We start from the raw sequence: 12410 nt of genomic DNA on the forward strand, positions 1-12410 counted from the left end.
GGAAGATAAATTGCAGGACTTTGCTTGTGAGAGTGAAATGATGAAGACGCAGAGAGCCCTCAAATTATGCTGCTTTGAGCTTTCTTCACAGTGAAGTAAATATCAGGAGTAGGTAAGGACGTTGGGAATTCTCTGCTTGTATTCTTTGCCCCTTTCTCTACTTTGTTGTTCATTTCTTAATTATTGAAATGTAAGAACTAGCTTGGGTATATTTTTGTTTATGCAATCATATGGGCAATCAAAAGCACTTGAAAAGCACTCCTAAGTTTGCGACTGATTTTTTAATTTGGCCTATGGTGATTTTACTCTTAATACGTTTTTTTTTTTTTTTTTTTTTTTTTTTTTTTGATTTCAGTATAATCACATTTTGTTTGAGGATTTTTCTTTGGAAATGACCTAAGGAAAGAAGTATAAGAAACTTGAATAAAAGGAGAGATATATTATGTCCCAGGTTCAGATTCAAAATTGTAAAGAATTAATTCTACCTAAAATAAAGTATTAATTCACTGTAATCCAAATTAAAATACTTAGCGTATTTGTGTGTGTGTGTGTGTGTGTGTGAAGTTTGGCCAGTAGGTCTTAAATTTCCCAGAAATAAAGTACAAAAGAGGATCAGAAAAAATACATGTAAGGAACATTTTAACCACAACTTTATTGTATGAAAAAAAGATTTGCTGCTGCTTCTTTTTTTTCCCATGAAAACACCTATCCTAGGGGGTTGAATGGAAATTGAACAGACATAGGTTACCATTACACTTTAAAGTACTTTAAGAGGAACATTTCTTCCCTTTAACTGTATTTCGGTTTAAGTTGGTCATTTTTCTGCTAAATGAAGGAAGAACCTCGTGCTTTCCCCATCACGGAGAGGGGGCGGAGCATCCTCTAGGAGCTTGGAAGCAAGCTGCGCCCAGCCTGTCTTCGGGGAGGAGCTGCATTACACACAGGCTTCGGAGGCTTCCGTGGAGAAGCTTGGAGGTAATGGCTGTCGTAAATGCTAGTTATTTTCGGAGAGTTCTCGAAGATTTGGAATAAAGGTGAGAAAAGAAGAGAGTGCTGCTTAGGAATAACGGGAAAGGAGTGTCGTTTTGTGAGAGTCCCTGTTTCTGTGAGGGAATTAATATCTGTGTTTTGTGTTCCTTCAGATTATCTTAAAAGTCCACAGTCGGAGAGGTGGTAATCAACATTACACCTGCGGAAAAATATTCTTAAAGAGGTAGCAAAAGCTAACTTTTTAATAGAGCATTTTGTGTTTCCATCAAAAGGCAGTGGTGGCTGAGATAAATGATGAAACAAAACTTGGGAGATTAATTTTCCTTATTTTGAAAAAGGTTACAATAGTCTTAAATGGAAAATTAAATTGTTGGTTGGGTATGTTGGTTTTTTATATTACTTTGAATGTGTTGATTGTGTTTCTAACAAATCTTACTGTTTTGGTGGAGTATGTTAGTAATTTAAAGTAATGAATAACTGTACAAATTCGAGTATCTCTGAGAATTAGTAGTTTGGTTATTAGTCAAGGGATACACAATAACTTAATATAATAGCTTTTTAAATAATGTGCAAAATATGATCTTTGTATTTCTACTTATCTGTCAAGAGAATTGTACATTCCTATTTGTACTGCAATAGAAAAAATCTAAAAGATCATAACAATAACAGACATACCTTAATATAATAAAACACAACAAACAGTATACTTAGTAATAAAGGATGCCTGATAAAAAAGGATGTTAGGGGAAAAAGGAGGAAATTTCCCACTTCTTTCTTCCACATTTTACTTAGCATGTAGTTCCTATGTCAGCATAGAAACTGAGATGAGAACTTAAAATCATGGGGGAAAAGCTACTTTCCCCAAAATAGTGTAAACTCATATAAACAGGGAAAGGTGTTCAAATATGTGGCTAAATAAATGTAATTTCAAATAGTATATTCAAACATGTATGTGATGAGGAAAAAAATTAAAAGGATTAGACTCAAATGTACGCCGTGAACAACTCAGTTTGAGTACTGATGGTGTGTATTTTCATCTTTAGATTTTTATGTACTTTTAGATTCTTTTGGAAATGATAGTGGAGCTGAAAAGGGAATAATCACTTTTGTTACAGACACTTGAGCGAATAGCTACACACACATTCCATTGTCTTTAGCTGCAGTAGGATTTTTCTGTGGGTCTGAGAAGGCTCATTACCTGATTGTTTGTGCTTTTCTTGCAATTCAACTATTGAGGCTATAGTCCAGACTCTGATTCAAGCAGAACATATTTATCTTTATACTCCTGAGGAATAATTCATAAAATGTTTTAAACATATTGTGATATAGTCATACAGTATAGTATAGTATAGTATATCTATAATGTTGAATACTATGCAGCTGTAAAAGGAATGAGCTAACTCTAAATGCAATGATTAGAATAAATGTCCAAGGTGGTTTCTAAAAATAAGCAAATTGAAGAATGGCCTGTATCATGTACTCCTATTTGTTTACCAAAAACAAAATGTGCATGCATTAGTACAGCGTATGCAATAAAAATCTGTAAATATACATACCACTTTATTAATTGGAGATATAAGTGTTCTTGTATCTCCACACATATCTCCAATTAATAGAATATTTTAACCTTCTATCTGTTACATTTCCCCATTTTAAAAATTTCATTTTGAAAAGAGCAAGCCTGAATAATTTTCATCAAGAGAAAAACAAAATTTTAGAAATGTGGAAAGAATTTTGTAAAGCAATTCACAAAAAGATGATATGGAAAATAATTATTGATATGGAAAGATGTTCAAATATATTACTGGAGGAATAAAGGGTCTAGTTTCAAAAAGCTTCCACATTGATAAGTATCTACAGAAAAAAATCTAGACATATACAGAGGAAACCGTTACATTTTGACCATTGTTGTGGAGATTTCCTTTCTTCTTTGGAAATCCAAAAGATGTAGAAATATATATACAATATGCATGAGATATATTATAATGAAAAATATTAAAACGAGAACATTATGATCCCACTTTTGTATAACACATGCACAGAACTCTTCAACTGAGAATGAAAAATTCCAGAAGCCTGAGTGTCTGCAGTTCTAGTTCTGGTCACAAGATGGTGCTTGCCAGGTTTCCTAAGCTTTGTCCAGGCAAATATTTTTATGAAGTGGACAAAGCAGTGAAATGTGTTTTGTATTAGCCGACTATGAGACAGCATGTAGAGTGTGATTGAAATTCCATTCAAAATATTGTAAATATCTAGAAGAAAAATCCCCACCAATAACTGACATAAAGACTCACACAGAAATCATAAAAAATGCTGCTACATAGAGTCTGGCCCATAGTAGAAACAAGTCAATTGTTCTTTCCCTTCTCTCTTTTCTCCACCTCATAATTTTCCTGAAGGATATTATTTTAGCATGAATGAAATAACATAACTGACCCAGAGAGCATTTCATATTGTAATAACATGAAGGAAAACAGATGGCATCTACATTGCAGATGAGATTTCACCTCATTCCTGTGTTTTGGAATAACATGCTTGTTAGAGTTTAGGTAGGGAAATTTATTTACACCTTTTCCATTTCGTTGGTTTGATTCCCTGCCAGCTGAGCCCCAGAAGGACAGTTCAACCACAGAAGTGCTGAGCCAGGTAAAGACCCTGCTGGACAAGCAGTTGGAGTGAGACTCAAGACAGCTGGACCACAGGACCAGACCCACCAGGATCCACGTGACAGTGGGTAAGACTCTTCCCATTTCACAAAACATTTCACGGTATAAACATGTTGAGAACTTGGAGAACAATGTATTTTGCTTCCTGCTCTACAGCCATCATAGCATTTTAAATTAAAAGCCACATTTCATGTAAGGATCATGATAGGTTGAGAATTTGGGGTATACTTCATTTTGTTTCCTGTTCTACAGCTATCATGTTTGTAATTAAGTCATAACTTCTAATTTTCGGAAAGAATCTTATATATTATACCACTATGAAGAAATCATGCAAGAGGCTATTCAGGTGTCTCCCTGAGGACTGACTCTGTAGTCCTTGACAACTATGTTAGGTTGTCATACCATAAACTAGATAACATAGTTTTAAAGGTTTCTTAGAACCTGCTTAAGGTCTCACGACCTTCTTGAATCACCTGTACAGTCATGCATGGCTTAACGACAGGGACATATTCTGAGAAATGCTTCAACAGGCGATTTTATCTGAGAACATTACAGAGTGTACTTGCATGAACTTAGATGGTATAGCCTACTACACACTTAGGCTATATGGTATAGCCTATTGTTTCTATACCACAACCCTGTGTACCATGTTACTGTACTGAATACTGTAGGCAGTTGCAACACAATAGTATTTGTATATCCAAACGTATCTAAATATAGAAAAGTTACAGTAAAAATATGACATAAAAGACAAAAAACAGCATACCTGTATAGGGGAATTACCATGAATGGAGCTTGCAGGACTGGAAGTTATTTTGGGTGAGTCAGTGAGTGAGTGGTGAGTGAAAGTGAAGGCCTAGAACATTATGTACACTACTGTAGACTTGAACACTTAGGCTACAGTAAATTTATTAAAACAAATTTTCTTTCTTTAATGATAAATTAACCTTAGCTTATGGTAACATTTTACTTTATAAATGCTTAAATTTTTAAATCTTTTAACACTTTTGTAATAATACCTTAAAACACTAACACATTGTACAGCAGTAAAAAAAAAATAAAATAACTTATTTCTTCATATCCTTGTTCTATAAGCTTATTTTCTGTTTTTGAAAATTTTTTATTTTTTTTTTTGTTTTCAAACTTTTTTTTGTTAAACACCAACACACACATTAGCCTAGGCCTACGCAGGGTCAAGATCATCAACATCACTGTCTTCCATTTACACATCTCGTCCCACTGGAAGGTCTTCAGGGACAGTAACACTCATGGTGATGTTGTCTCCTAGAATAACAATGCCCTTTTCTGGAATACCCCCTGAAAGACCTGCTCTTTGGCTATTTGACAGTTAACACTTTTTTTTCTAAGTAGAAGGAATATACTAAAATAAGATTAAAAAGTATAGTATAGGAAGTACATAAACCAATAGCAATCATTTATTATCATTATCAAGTATTAGGTACATCATATAATTGTATGTGCTATACTTTTATGCCACTATCAGTGTAGTAGGTTGTTTACACCAGCATCACCACAAACAGGCGAGTCATGAGTTGTGCTTCAGTGTTACAATGGCTGTGACCGACATCACTAGGCAACGGGAATTTTGCAGCTTTAGTATAATCTTACAGGAACATCGTCATATATGCAGTTTGTCATTGACTGAAATGTCACTATGCACCACATGACTATATTCTCTTAATATTTTGTAGTGGTTTGACAAACTTAATTCTTTCCCAGCAACCGTCACAAATCTGTGCCTCGTAACGTTGTGCTCTCAGTGAGATTGTTGATGCTGAGCCTCATTGTGTCCGTGAGCTCTCCTTTGGTTACCTTGGATAAACAGGGCAGTAGTGGCAGCTTAGAAAAGATTAGAACCCAGCATTCACTTATGATAACTCAGAGGGTTGCAAAAGGTCAAATTATCCAAGAACAAAAACAATGTCCCTGATACCACCAAAGCTCTTCCCACACAATTCCCTTTTTATTACACAACAGAGAAAATAACGATGGGATATTGCGTTTGTGTTATACTTCTCTTTTTTGTACCCCCCCAAATATATTCCACATATCTAAAACCACCTATCTGATACCCATTATTCATTCTTCTGACTTGTATCTTGTCTATATTCTGATCGTCTACCTTCGTCCTACTTACGAAAGTAAATTTTTTATGTGATCTCGTTTCTTCTTTGCCATGTTTTAATGCAATCCAATTATCACCCATTGAAAATACTTTATTCAAGCTACTTTGTGAAGGTTCAGGGGGATAAAAGAGGCTACAACAGACCAGAAACGTTTACTATCCCCAGAGCAATAGAATGAGCCTTCTTAAAAAACAAAAACAGAAACAAAAACAAACAAAAAACGGCTTTTCTAGACAAGTAGGTAGCTAAAACTCTTTTTATTATTATATTTTTAAATATATTAGTGGCTTAATATTTAATATTTGGACAATCTAGGTTAATATAGAGATACAGGTGACCCATGCATCCTTGCTGACTATGCTATCTAGGATATGGGAGATGACAACCTAGCATTGTTGTCAAGGATTGGAAAGTTTTCTCTCCACTGAGCTAATAAAGGTTTCAAACCCACACTGTCTGATTTTTTGGCTGGCTGTCTGAAAACTTAAGAAACATAACCCTGTCATAATGCCTTGGTGATAAACTCTTAAAAGCTAAACACTGGGTCCTGCCAACAGAAATCCGTATCTGACCAAAGAACTCTGTGTCATTTTAAATTTGGTTACCAGGAAAATTTTAACCCAGGCTGACCCTTCTGTTATGAGTCTCTGAAAGAATGATGGCTTCTTTCTTTAGAGTCCCCAACGCAGACAGTTTTCTTTTTTTCCATTTCATCATTACAGGAAGAGATGTGTCAAATGCAGCTCTGTGTCTCTAACCTAAATAGCGAGAATGTGGCAGGAGATGTGTTTACCCACTCACTGTGATAATAAATGGGGCTATGAGGGCCTCACCAACTTTACCTAGTTTTATGATTTTTTATAACATTATCTTAAGAGACCTAAACCTCAGAATCATTATCTATTAGCAATGTGTAGGTTTTAATGCTTCCTGGGAAATAACACCTGAACGTTAAAGGCAATAAAAGTCTAAATTTAAAGCTTAATTTTGTGAGTATGTTGCGAATAAAAAAGTCCAGCAAAAGAGGATAAAAATGCAACTTTCCCATACTGAATTGGCAGCTGCAAACCGCAAAGCACAGGAGCAAGGAATTGCCAATTGTTAATGAGGGTAGAATGAAAATGGCACTTCTCTGTATAACGAATGATTTTCAACCCCTATCCAGGAATCACCGTATCTGAAAGGGAAGTTGCTGCCAGGCCCTATAACACATAAGATACTTCTCATAACTGATCTAAGGCCAAGTGAATGCTATCATGCAGATACGGTCAGTGCAAAAGCATAGTGCAGGCCGGGAGTGGTGGCTCACACCTTGTAATCGTAGCATTTTGGGAGGCTGAGGCAGACAGATCACCTGAAGTCAAGAGTTTGAGACTGGCCTGGCCAACATGGCAAAACCCCATCTCTACTAAAAGTACAAAAATTAGCTGGGTGTGGTGGCACATGCCTGTAATCTCAGCTACTCAGGAGGCTGAGGCAGGAGACTCACTTGAACCCAGGAGGCAGAGTGAGCCAAGATTGTGCCACTGCACCACAGTCTGAGTGAAAGAGCAAGACTGTCAAAAAAAAAAAAAAGAAAGAAAGAAAGAAAGAAAATAAAAGAAAAAAGGCATAGTACATGAAAATACATTTTAATTTGTGTGGGAATGTAGATGGATGTAAGAGATAGAAAGAGGTCAAGGATAGTAAGTATGGTAGTTGCCGAAGATGGTTGTAGTTCACCAATATGTTCACAGAGACGTGAGACTAAGCAATACTCACGCTGGGGTTATTTCTTTTATTAATTAATTAATTAATTAATTAGAGACAGAGTCTCGCTCTGTCACCCAGGCTGGAGTGCAGTGGCGCGACCTTGGCTCACTGCAAACTCGGCCTCCCGGGTTCATGCCATTCTCCTGCCTCAGCCTCCTGAGTAGCTGGGACTACAGGCACCCTCCACCGCGCCTGGCTAATTTTTTGTATTTTTAGTAGAGACGGGGTTTCATCGTGGTCTCGGTCTCCAAACCTCGTGATCTGCCCCCGTCGGCCTCCCAAAGTGCTGGGATTACAGGCGTGAGCCCCCGCACCCGACCACGCTGGAGTTATATTCACCAATTTCCTCACAGTTCGAAAGTGAGTGACATCATCTTTGGTTCTACCAAAGAGACAGGATTCCAAGCCCAGGAGGGAGTGAATAATGGTGGAGAGAGGGCATACCTCCTGTTTTGGAGTTAGACTTTGGCTCTGATTTTGTCTCACCCTCTTCCTAGTTTTGTGACCATGGTCATTAGCAAGAGTGCCCATTTCCTTGTTTCCTGGATCTCTATTAGTTGTATCATTTATTTGCTTCTTTGTCAGTCAATTTAGGTAGAAAAATGCCATCTTATTGCTGTTTTCTATTTGCATCTCTTTGATTATTAGGGAAGGTGAATATCTTTTTATGTATTAGTTTTCATCTTTATTTTGAATATTTGGGTTTTGAGGAGTCCCGATATATAGCACCTCCCTTTCTCCACTGAACAAACTGGATAGACAGATATAAAACAAACAGAGTTGCAGATGGAAGCTAAAATGTCAACATTAGTACAAGGGGAAGAGGAAGTTGCAGGGTATTGATTATTGTGAGAATCAAATGGGCTTATTTATTAATTATTACTTTATTTTATTTTATTTTATTTGAGATGGAGTCTCATTCTGTTGCACAGGCTATAGTGCAGTGGCACGATCTCAGCTCACTGCAACCTCTGCCTCCTGGGTTCAAGTCTTTCTCCCACCTCAGCCCTCTGATTAGCTGGGATTACAGGCACCCACCACCACGCCTGGCTAATTTTTGTATTTTTAGTAGAGTTGGGGTTTCACCATGTTGGCCAGGCTGGTCTCGAACTGCTGGCCTTAAATAATCTGCCACCTAGGTCTTCCAAAGTGCTGGGATTACAGGCGTGATAACAGAACTCCAAATTTAAGCAAACCTACCCAAATAACCTAGAGGTTTGTAGCTGTACAGGAAAGGACAGAGATTCCTGTGGTGGCACCATATGAGCTTGCTCTCAAGGAAGTAAATATTAGGAGTGGGGAAAAATTATTCTCTCAGAACATTGTGAATGGTCTATTTATGTCTTTTGCCCATTTTTACTGTAATTTATTTCTTATTAATATGTAAGAGCTACTTTAGCAATATTTTTGCATTGAAAACAGTTTTTTTCAAGTTTGTTCTATATTTTCAAATTTGGCTTATTGTGTTTTTACCAATAAGAATTTTTTTGTCTCCAATTTCAGGATATTCAGATACATACATATCTCTTTAAGGATTTTGTTGATGTTTTATATTTAGAAATGACTTTAGTTGAAAAAACGATGAAACTTTCTGAAAGATGAATGAGAAGACCTGAATAAAAAGGGAGACATACATCATGAGCCAGGGCCAGGAGAATTAAAATTTCAGGGAATTGTTTATCCCCAAAATAATGTATTAATTCATTGCAGTACAAATAAGAATGTAGAGGGGTTTTTTAATAGAGCTTGACCAGTTGGATCTTGAAATCGTTTTTAGAAATAAGTTGCCAAAATAGGCAAGAAAAATATGTAAAAGATGTTCTTTACTGAGTCTTTATGATAAAGGCATTTCTACCTTTTTTTTACCGCAGAAAATCACCCACTCTTGTAGTTTGAATGTAAATTACACAGACACATGTTGCCATTCCGCTTTCAATTGCTTTAAAAATGATAATCTTTTCGCTTTAAGGGAATTTCAGTTTAACTTGGTGATTCTCCACCCTTTGAGGGAAAGGCCCCCTGCTATTCCCATCACTGGGGGTGGGGCGGAGCCTCGTCGGAGCCGCTCCGAAGGGAGCTGTACCAGGCCGGTATTGGGGGAGGGGCAGCATTTCAAGAGGCTGCAGCTGACAAGAAGCTTCAAGGTAATGGCTGTCTCAAAGCCAGTTATTTTCTGGGAATTTCTTCGGGCCTTGGTGTTAAAGTAAAAGAAAGAAGAAAAAAAAGAAATAGAGATTGTTGCCTGACAGAGGTGGGAATGGAATATGGTTTTGTTTGAACTGCTGTTATTGGAACGGAATTAATCCTCTGGAATTTTTGTTTCGCCCGATGTTTTTAAAGTCCTCCGTGTGGGAGTGGGCGATCAGATTACAGCTTCTAAATTAAGACTTCGGTAAGACGTGCTATTCCTGTTAATTTTTTACGTGGCATTACATATTTCTACCTTTGTTACAGATTTTATTATATTTTGACTTAAACGCATTATTCTACGCAAAAAAAAAATGATAGAAAAATGTAAACACACAAAGAGAATGACATATAGGGACACAAATATAAATGTACGTGAACATGGAAAGGGATTCAGATATGCCGTCGAGTGATAACACTTGTAAAGATGTGTATTAGTTTTCCTTAGGAAGGGAACTAAACTCCCGAGTTAAAGTCAGCATCTCTGAGTGTTCATCTCTGAGTGTTCAGATTATGGAAGTTTTTTTAAAATCTATTTTTCACTAGTTTCAGCATTTTTAGAGTTGTTTTTATTCGTGCTGATTTTTATAATAAGAGCAAAATAAAGCCAAAAGAGTTTACCCATTTTGTTTCAAATGCGTGGACACACATAGACACCGCGGACACGCTCCCATACTCCCTTGTCTTTTGCCAATAGTGGAATTTTTCCTGGACCTGATCAAGTGGGTAGCCTGGTTGCTGTGTCAACTACAGCCCTGCATGTGTCCTCCCTGCAGCCCGTCCTTTCAGTCCACAGGTACAGCCATGGTCAGCAAGAGCCACTTTTCTATATCATCTAAGTTTAAGAGTGAGAAACGGATAGGATTTGGTTTATTTCTATGAACAGTTTTAAAAGTATTATGTACTATGGTGCATCCATACAATGGCATGTTATATAGCTGACAAATGAAAGTATGAACTTGTAGTGACTTGAAAAGATTTCTGAGAAGTAAAAAGAGCAAACTGCAGAATGGTAAGCACCATATTATGTCATTTAAACATAAAAGACTACATTAATATATGTGTAACCAAATCAGAAAAAATATAAACCAGCCTGCTAATGGAATTATTTGTTCAGTTGAAGAGATAGGGCAGGCTTTACTATCACTATTTAAAAAAAAATTCTTAATACATATTTAGTCTTTTTTTTAAAACAAAATCGGAAAAAAGATTGAGGTAAAATGTTGCAAAGTTGGGGGAAAATTGCATTTGAAGTGATTCACTAAAAAAATCACATTGAAAATACTTTTAGTATGCAAAAATATTTAAACCATGAGCTTAAGCAGGACAAAAAGCTGATTTGAAATCATATGCATTCATATGTTTATGTAAAGAAAAAATATGGAAAGATATACAGGAAATAATATCTTTCCAGAATTATACTTTCTTTTTATATATCTTACTCATATTTTCCATTTTCAGTAACCATGCAATTATATTTCTACAATCCGACCATTGTAGGTGAAGAGATTCAGATTCCGTTTTTTACGTAATGCATAACAAAACTAAATTTGAGCATGGTATATTCTAGAAGCCTGAGAAAGCTGCTTGCTGGCAGGATGTAGTTCCCACCGTTCTCCCACAAGGATGTTGTAGTAACAGTTCTGTTTCTCATCACAAGATGGCGCTTGCAAGATATCCTAAATTTTCTCCAGACAACTATTTTTATGAAGTGAGCAAACAAAACAATGAAATGTATTTTATTATCAGACTGTGAGACAGCACGTAGAGTGTGATTCAAATTCCACTCAAAAAATTGTATATGTCTAGAAGAAAAGCCTCACTCAAGAACTGATGTGAGGGGACTTAAACAGAAATCTTAAAAAATGCTGCTACATAATCTGCCCCATAGTAGACACAAGTCAATTGTCCTTTCCCTTCTCTCCTTTTTCCACCTTGTAATTTTCCTGAATGATATTATCTTAGCATGAGCCAAATAACATAACTGACAAAGAGAGCATTTCATATTATAAGAACATGAAGTGAAAATAGATGGCATCTACATCACAGATGAGATTTCACCTCATTCCTGTGTTTTGGAATGACATACCTGTTAAAGTTTAGGCAGGGAAATTTATTTACACCTTTTCCATTCCATTGGTTTGATTCTCTGCCTGCCTTTATCAGAGATGCACTTGTCATGGGAAATCTGCGTGTGATGCCAGGTGAGCCTCAGAAAAACAGTGGAACCACAAAAGTGGCAAGCAGGGTAAGGGCCCTGTCAGACAAGCAGTTGGAGTAAGAATTAAGATAGCTGAATCTCAGTGCCAGACACACTACTATCTATGTGACAGTGGGTAAGGCTTTTCCAATTTCACAAAGCATTTCATGGTAAAAACATTCTAAGTTGAGAATGTGGGATACAACTGATTTCACTCTGGCTCAGTAGCCATAACATTTTAAATTAAAAACTACAGATTCTAATGTTGGGAAAGAATTATGTATGCTAAACTCCTGTAGGAAAAGTATGCAACCAGTCATAATGATGTCTAATTATGGAAGACTTGGATGTCCCAGCCATCTGCCTGACTCTCAAGAAATCCTTAAAAACAATCCTTTCCAATGGGTGGCCATGGCAACCATTCTGAGTCTCTGACTTCTAAGCTTATTCTCTTAATAAGGTCGTTGT

The 12410-nt window shown here is 36.6% G+C and overlaps 1 protein-coding gene across 7 annotated transcripts in view; it reads left to right on the forward strand.

Moving 5' to 3' along the window:
- Positions 1–914: 914 nt before the first annotated feature.
- The window catches only part of MUM1L1 (MUM1 like 1), a 28733-nt gene continuing 17237 nt past the window's right edge, over positions 915–12410 (forward strand). The window contains exons 1-3 of one of the 7 annotated variants that reach the window (XM_025372519.1): positions 915–1034; positions 3593–3720; positions 9564–9699. The gene's annotated coding sequence lies outside the window, so the exon portion shown is untranslated. Of the gene's footprint in view, positions 1035–3592; positions 3725–9563; positions 9700–12410 lie in introns of those variants that run through there. The other 6 variants (XM_025372518.1, XM_025372523.1, XM_025372522.1 and 3 more) reach the window with 6 other exon arrangements.

The sequence above is a fragment of the Theropithecus gelada genome, chromosome X (assembly GCF_003255815.1).
Source record: "Theropithecus gelada isolate Dixy chromosome X, Tgel_1.0, whole genome shotgun sequence".
NCBI lineage: Eukaryota > Metazoa > Chordata > Mammalia > Primates > Cercopithecidae > Theropithecus > Theropithecus gelada.